The sequence below is a fragment of the Phoca vitulina genome, unplaced genomic scaffold, assembly GCF_004348235.1.
Source record: "Phoca vitulina isolate PV1807 unplaced genomic scaffold, GSC_HSeal_1.0 scaffold6, whole genome shotgun sequence".
NCBI lineage: Eukaryota > Metazoa > Chordata > Mammalia > Carnivora > Phocidae > Phoca > Phoca vitulina.
This window is the reverse complement of record NW_022589709.1, coordinates 13697934-13706089: the sequence shown is the minus strand read 5'-3', so window position 1 is coordinate 13706089 and position 8156 is coordinate 13697934.

The following is an 8156-nucleotide window of genomic DNA, read 5'->3' as shown; positions in this document are numbered from 1 at the left end:
ATCATATGATGCTTGTTCTTTCTTTTGTTAATGTATTGTATCACGTTGATTGATTTGCGGATGTTGAAACAACCTTGCAGCCCAGGGATAAATCCTACTTGGTCGTGGTGAATAATCCTTTTAATGTACTGTTGGATCCTATTGGCTAGTATTTTGGTGAGAATTTTTGCATCCATGTTCATCAGGGATATTGGTCTGTAATTCTCCTTTTTGATGGGGTCTTTGTCTGGTTTTGGGATCAAGGTAATGCTGGCCTCATAAAATGAGTTTGGAAGTTTTCCTTCCATTTCTATTTTTTGGAACAGTTTCAGAAGGATAGGTATTAATTCTTCTTGAAATGTTTGGTAGAATTCCCCTGGGAAGCCATCTGGCCCTGGGCTTTTGTGTTTTGGGAGATTTTTGATGACTGCTTCAATTTCCTTAGTGGTTATAGGTCTGTTCAGGTTTTCTATTTCTTCCTGGTTCAGTTTTGGTAGTTGATACATCTCTAGGAATGCATCCATTACTTCCAGGTTATCTAATTTGCTGGCATAGAGTTGCTCATAATGTGTTCTTATAATTGTTTGTATTTCTTTGGTGTTGGTTGTGATTTCTCCTCTTTCATTCATGATTTTGTTGATTTGGGTCATTTCTCTTTTCTTTTTGGTAAGTCTGGCCAGGGGCTTCTCAATCTTGTTAATTCTTTCAAAGAACCAGCTCCTAGTTTCGTTGATCTGTTCTACTGTTCTTTTGGTTTCTATTTCATTGATTTCTGCTCTGATCTTTATTATTTCTCTTCTCCTGCTGGGTTTAGGCTTTATTTGCTGTTCTTTCTCCAGCTCCTTTAGGTGTAGGGTTAGGTTGTGTACTTGAGACCTTTCTTGTTTCTTGAGAAAGGCTTGTATTGCTATATACTTTCCTCTTAGGACTGCCTTTGCTGTATCCCAAAGATTTTGAATAGTTGTGTTTTCATTTTCATTGGTTTCCATGAATTTTTTTAATTCTTCTTTAATTTCCTGGTTGACCCATTCATTCTTCAGTAGGATGCTCTTTAGCCTCCATGTATTTGAGTTCTTTCCGACTTTCTTCTTGTGATTGAGTTCTAGTTTCAAAGCATTGTGGTCTGAAAATAGGCAGGGAATGATCCCAATCTTCTGGTACCGGTTGAGACCTGATTTATGACCTAGGATGTGATCTATTCTGGAGAATGTTCCATGGGCACTAGAGAAGAATGTGTATTCCGTTGCTTTGGGATGGAATGTTCTGAATATGTCTGTGAAGTCCATTTGGTCCAGTGTGTCATTTAAAGTCTTTATTTCCTTGTTGATCTTTTGCTTAGACGATCTGTCCATTTCAGTGAGGGGGGTGTTAAAGTCCCCCATTATTATTGTATTGTTGTCGATGTGTTTCTTTGCTTTTGTTATTAATTGCCTTATATAATTGGCTGCTCCCATGTTAGGGGCATAGATATTTACAATTGTTAGATCTTCTTGTTGGATAGACCCTTTAAGTAGGATATAGTGTCCTTCCTCATCTCTTATTACAGTCTTTGGTTTAAAATCTAATTTGTCTGATATAAGGATTGCCACCCCAGCTTTCTTTTGGTGTCCATTAGCATGGTAAATGTTTTTCCACCCCCGCACTTTCAATCTGGGGGTGTCTTTGGGTCTAAAATGAGTCTCTTGCAGACAGCATATCGATGGGTCTTGTTTTTTAATCCAATCTGATAGCCTGTGTCTTTTGATTGGGGCATTTAGCCCATTTACATTCAGGGTAACTATTGAAAGATAGGAATTCAGTGCCATTGTATTGCCTGTAAAGTGACTGTTACCGTATATTGTTTGTGTTCCTTTCTGGTCTATGTTGCTTTTAGGCTCTCTCTTTGCTTAGAAGACCCCTTTCAATATTTGTTGTAGGGCTGGTTTCGTGTTTGCAAATTCCTTTAGTTTTTGTTTGTCCTGGAAGCTTTTTATCTCTCCTTCAATTTTCAATGACAGCCTAGCTGGATATAGTATTCTTGGCTGCATATTTTTCTCATTTAGTGCTCTGAATATGTCCTGCCAGTCCTTTCTGGCCTGCCAGGTCTCTGTGGATAAGTCTGTTGCCAATCTAATGTTTCTACCATTGTAGGTTACATATCTCTTCTCCCGAGCTGCTTTCAGGATTTTCTCTTTGTCTCTGAGACTCGTAAGTTTTACTATTAGATGTCGGGGTGTTGACCTATTTTTATTGATTTTGAGAGGGGTTCTCTGTGCTTCCTGGATTTTGATGCCTGTTTCCTTCCGCAAATTAGGGAAGTTCTCTGCTATAATTTGCTCCATTATACCTTCTGCCCCTCTCTCTCTTTCTTCTTCTTCTGGGATCCCAATTATTCTAATGTTGTTTCGTCTTATGGTATCGTTTATCTCTCGAATTCTGCCCTCGTGATCCAGTAGTTGTTTATCTCTCTTTTTCTCAGCTTCTTTATTTTCCATCATTTGGTCTTCTATCTCACTGATTCTTTCTTCTGCCTCATTTATCCTAGCAGTTAGCGCCCCCATATTTTTGATTGCACCTCATTGATAGCCTTTTTGATTTCTACTTGGTTAGATTTTAGTTCTTTTACTTCTCCAGAAAGGGTTTCTCTAATAACTTCCATGTTTTTTTCAAGCCCAGCTAGTATCTTTAAAGTGATGATTCTGAACTCTAGATCTGACATCGTACTAATGTCCGTATTGAGTAGGTCCCTGGCAGTCGGTACTACCTCTTGTTCTTTTTGTTGAGGTGATTTTTTCCGTCTTGTCATTTTGTGCAGAGGAGAATAGATTAATGAGAGAACAAAATGCTAGCAGGGTAACAACGTCCCCAGAAAATATACTCTAAACAAATCAGAAAAGACCTGAAGCAGTGGGAAAAGAAAGGGAAAGAGAGAAAAAAGAAAAGGAAAGAAAAAAAGAAAAAAGAAAAAGATAAAGATAAAAACAAACAAAAGCAGAACAAAACAAAACAAAACAAAAACAGAATGTGATCAAATATGATCAGGCTGGATTATAGATCAGTGCCACACACTAGATTTTGGGTGTATTTTGGTCTGTTAAAAGAAAGTCCCTCCCAAAATTTTAAAGAAAGAAAAACTTATATATGTACAAAAATAAGAGTTGATATGATGAAGGGATGGAATATGACTGTAAAGATGGAAATTATAAAAAATTTTAAAAAAGGATTTGATAAGTTGTTTGAAAAAAGAAAGAAGAGGATTAAAAAAGAAAGAAAAAAGGGAGAGAATGTGATCAGGCAGGGGAATAGAAAAAAACCATACACTAGAGATTTAGAGTATATTTTGATCTGTTAGAAGAGACTATCTCAAGATTTTAAAGAGAGAACAACTTATATATATATGCCAAAAATACGGGTAACTACTATGAAGGGATAGAATATGACTTTAAAAATGAAAAATAAAAATGTTTTTTTTTAAAAAAGGGATTGATAACATGTTGGTTGAAAAAGGGAAAAAGAAAAATTCAAAAAAAAAGAAAAAAGGAAAAAAGAAAAAAAGACAGTTAAAAAAAATAATTAACTTTGAAAGACTAAAGAATCATGGTAAAAAAGCCATGAATTCTATGTGCAGTATTCCCCTAGCGCTGGAGTTCTGCCGTTCTCATTGATCGGTAAACTTGGTCTTGGCTGGCTGTTCTCGCTGATCTTCTGGGGGAGGGGCCTGTTGCCGTGGTTCCCAAATGTCTTTGCCGGAGGCAAAATTGCCCCGCCCTTGCCGGTCCGGGTTAAGTAATCTGCTCGGGTTTGCTCTCCGGAGCTTTTCTTCCCTGCAAGCTTTCCGTACAGCTTTGGAGGCGGAGAGTGAAAATGGCGGCCTCCCAGTCTCCGCCCCAACGGAGCCGAGAACTCAGGGTCCCGCTCCTCAGCGAGCCCCCAGAGAAAAGCAGTCAGTCACTCCCGTCTCCCCGGTCTCCGGCCACACTCCGTGCTCCCCTGGCCTGTGACCGCGCCTTTCTATCCGGCACCCGACCCCGGGTGGAGTCTCCAAACCCAGCAGATCCCTGCGGTGCGCTCCCGCACCTCTCCTCCCGGGGGAAGAAGGTGAGTCTCCCCGGATCTGCTGCTTGTTGGGTCCCTGCTGGAGGAGCAGTGGCCCGACTGTGCCCCGGATCACGGTTTATAGCAACCCCGAGCTGAGAGCCCACGCCTGGGCTCCATCTCTGCAGCCGGCTTCCCTGCTCCGGTACCTGGGAGCTCTGCCGCACTCAGGCACCCCCGGTCTTTCTGTGACCCCGAGGGTCCTGAGACCACACTGTCCCGCGAGGGTTCCACCCCCCACTTCGCCACCAGAGTGACGTCCCTCAGCGGAGAAGACTTCTAAAAGTTCCGATTTTGTGCTCCGTGGCTCTATCACTTGCCAGAAGCGGCCGACGGAGGCCCCTCCCCCGCCGTTTATCCTCCCGAATAACGCCTCGGATTCACTTCTCCGCACGTCCTACCTTCCAGAAAGTGGTCGCTTTTCTGTTCAGAGAGTTGTTGCTATTCTTTTCTTCGATCTCCTGTTGAGTTTGTAGGTGTTCAGAATGGTTTGATCCCTATCCAGCTGAATTCCTGAGAGGAGATGAAATCCAGGTCTCCTACTCCTCCGCCATCTTGCTCCGCCCCCGTTGATGGTATTTTGATAGGGATTGCATTAAATGTGTAGATTGCTCTAGGTAGCACTGACATCTTCACAATATTTGTTCTTCCAGTCCATGAGCATGGAACGTTTTTCCATTTCTTTGTGTCTTCCTCAATTTCTTTCATGAGTATTTTATAGTTTTCTGAGTACAGATTCTTTGCCTCTTTGGTTAGATTTATTCCTAGGTATCTTATGGTTTTGGGTGCAATTGTAAATGGGATCGATTCCTTAATTTCTCTTTCTTCTGTCTTGTTGTTGGTGTATGGGAATGCCACTGATTTCTGTGCATTGATTTTATATCTTGCCACTTTACTGAATTCCTATATGAGTTCTAGCAGTTTTGGGGTGGAGTCTTTGGGATTTTCCACATAAAGTATCATATCACCTGCAAAGAGTGAGAGTTTGACTTCTTCTTTGCCCATTTGGATGCCTTTTATTTCTTTTTGTTGTCTGATTGCTGTGGCTAGGACTTCTAATACTATGTTGAATAGCAGTGGTGATAGTGGACATCCCTGCCGTGTTCCTGACCTTAGGGGGAAAGCTCTCAGTTTTTCCCCATTGAGAATGATATTCGCTGTGCGTTTTTCATAGATGGCTTTTAGGATATTGAGGTATGTACCCTCTATCCCTATACTCTGAAGAGTTTTGATCAAGAGAGGATGCTGTACTTTGTCAAATGCTTTTTCTGCATCTACTGAGAAGATCGTATGGTTCTTGTTCTTTCTTTTATTAATGTATTGTATCACATAGATTGATTTGTGGATGTTGAACCAACCTTGCAGCCCAGGGATAAATCCCACTTGGTTGTGCTGAATATCCTTTTAATGTACTGTTGGATCCTATTGGTTAGTATTTTGGTGAGAATTTTTGCATCCATGTTCATCAAGGATATTGGTCTGTAATTCTCCTTTTTGATGGAGTCTTTGGTTTTGGGATCAAGTTAATGGTGGACTAATAAAATGAGTTTGGAAGTTTTCCCTCCATTTCTATTTTTTGGAACAGTTTCAGAAGAATAGGCATTAATTCTTCTTGAAATGTTTGGTAGAATTCCCCTGGGAAGCCATCTGGCCCTAGGCTCTTGTTTGTTGGGAGATTTTTGATGACTGCTTCAATTTCCTTAGTGGTTATAGGTCTGTTCAGGTTTTCTGTTTCTTCCTGGTTCCGTTTTGGTTGTTGATACATCTCTAGGAATGCATCCATTTCTTCCAGATTATCTAATTTGCTGGCATATAGTTGCTCCTAATATGTTCTTATAATTGTTTGTATTTCTTTGGTGTTGTTTGTGATCTCTCCTCTTTCATTCATGATTTTATTTATTTAGGTCATTTCTCTTTTCTTTTTGATAAATCTGGCCAAGGGTTTATGAATCTTATTAATTCTTTCGAAGAACAAGCTCCTAGTTTCGTTGATCTGTTCTACTGTTCTTTTGGTTTCTATTTCATTGATTTCTGCTCTGATTTTTATTATTTCTCTTCTCCTGCTGGGTTTAGGCTTTATTTGCTGTTCTTTCTCCAGCTCCTTTAGGTGTAGGGTTAGGTTGTGTATTTGAGACCTTTCTTGTTTCTTGAGAAAGGCTTGTATTGCTATATACTTTCCTCTTAGGATCACCTTTGCTGCATCCCAAAGATTTTGAACAGTTGTGTTTTCATTTTCATTGGTTTCCACGAATATTTTTAAGTCTTCTTTAATTTCCTGGTTGACCCATTCATTCTTCAGTAGGATGCTCTTTAGCCTGTATGTATTTGAGTTCTTTCCGACTTTCCTCTTGTGATTGAGTTCTAGTTTCAAAGCACTGTGGTCTGAAAATATGCAGGGAATGATCCCAATCTTTTGGTACCGGTTGAGACCTGATTTGTGACCTAGGATGTGATCTATTCTGGAGAATGTTTCATGGGCACTAGAGAAGAATGTGTATTCTGTTGCTTTGGGATGGAATGTTCTGATATATCTGTGAAGTCCATTTGGTCCAGTGTGTCATTTAAAGTCTTTATTTCCTTGTTGATCTTTTGCTTGGATGATCTGTCCATTTCAGTGAGGGGGGGTGTTAAAGTCCCTCACTATTATTGTATTGTTGTTGATGTGTTTCTTGGCTTTTGTTATTAATTGGCTGCTCCCATGTTAGGGGCATAGATATTTACAAGTGTTAGATCTTCTTGTTGGATAGACGCTTTAAGTATGATATAGTGTCCTTCCTCATCTCTCATTATAGTCTTTGGTTTAAAATCTAATTTGTCTGATATAAGGATTGCCACCCCAGCTTTCTTTTGGTGTCCATTAGCATGGTAAATGTTTTTCCACCCCCTCACTTTCAGTCTGGGAGTGTCTTTCGGTCTAAAATGAGTCTCTTGCAGACAGCAGCATATTGATGGGACTTGTTTTTTTATCCAATCTGAGCTTGTGTCTTTTGATTGAGGCATTTAGCCCATTTACATTCAGGGTAACTATTGAAAGATAGGAATTTAGTGCCATTGTATTGCCTATAAGGTGACTGTTACTATGTATTGTCTGTGTTCCTTTCTAGCCTATGTTACTTTTAGGCTCTCTCTTTGCTTAGAGGACCCCTTTCAATATTTCTTGTAGGGCTGGTTTCGTGTTTGCAAATTCTTTTAGTTTTTGTTTGTCCTGGAAGTTTTTTATCTCTCCTTCTATTTTCAATGACAGCCTAGCTGGATATAGTATTCTTGGCTGCATATTTTTCTCATTTAGTGCTCTGAAGATATCATGCCAGTCCTTTCTGACCTGCCATGTCTCTGTGGATAGGTTTGCGCCAATCTAATGTTTCTACCATTGTAGGTTACAGATCTCTTCTCCTGAGCTGCTTTCAGGATTTTCTCTTTATCTCTGAGACTCGTAAGTTTTACTATTAGATATCAGGGTGTTGACCTATTTTTATTGATTTTGAGGGGGGTTCTTTGTGCGTCCTAAATTTGATGCCTGTTTTCTTCCCCAAATTGGGGAAGTTCTCTGCTATAATTTGCTCCAATATACCTTCTGCCCCTCTCTCTCTTTCTTCTTCTTCTGGGATCCCAATTATTCTAATGTTGTTTCATCTTATGGTATCACTTATCTCTCGAATTCTGCTCTCGTGATCCAGTAGTTGTTTATCTCTCTTTTTCTCAGCTTCTTTATTTTCCATCATTTGGTCTTCTATATCACTAATTCGCTCTTCTGCCTCATTTATCCTGGCAGTTAGCGCCCCCTTTTTGATTGCACCTCATTAATAGCCTTTTTGATTTCGACTTGGTTAGATTTTAGTTCTTTTATTTCTCCAGAAAGGGTTTCTCTAATAACTTCCATGCTTTTTTCAAGCCCAGCTAGTATCTTTAAAATCATCATTCTGAACTCTAGTTCCAATATCGTACTAATGTCCGTATTGAGTAGGTCCCTGGCAGTCAGTACTGCCTCTTGTTCTTTTTTTTGAGGTGATTTTTTCCGTCTTGTCATTTTGTCCAGAGAATAGATGAATGAGAGAACAAATGCTAACAGGGTAACAACAACCCTAGAAAAATATACACTAAAC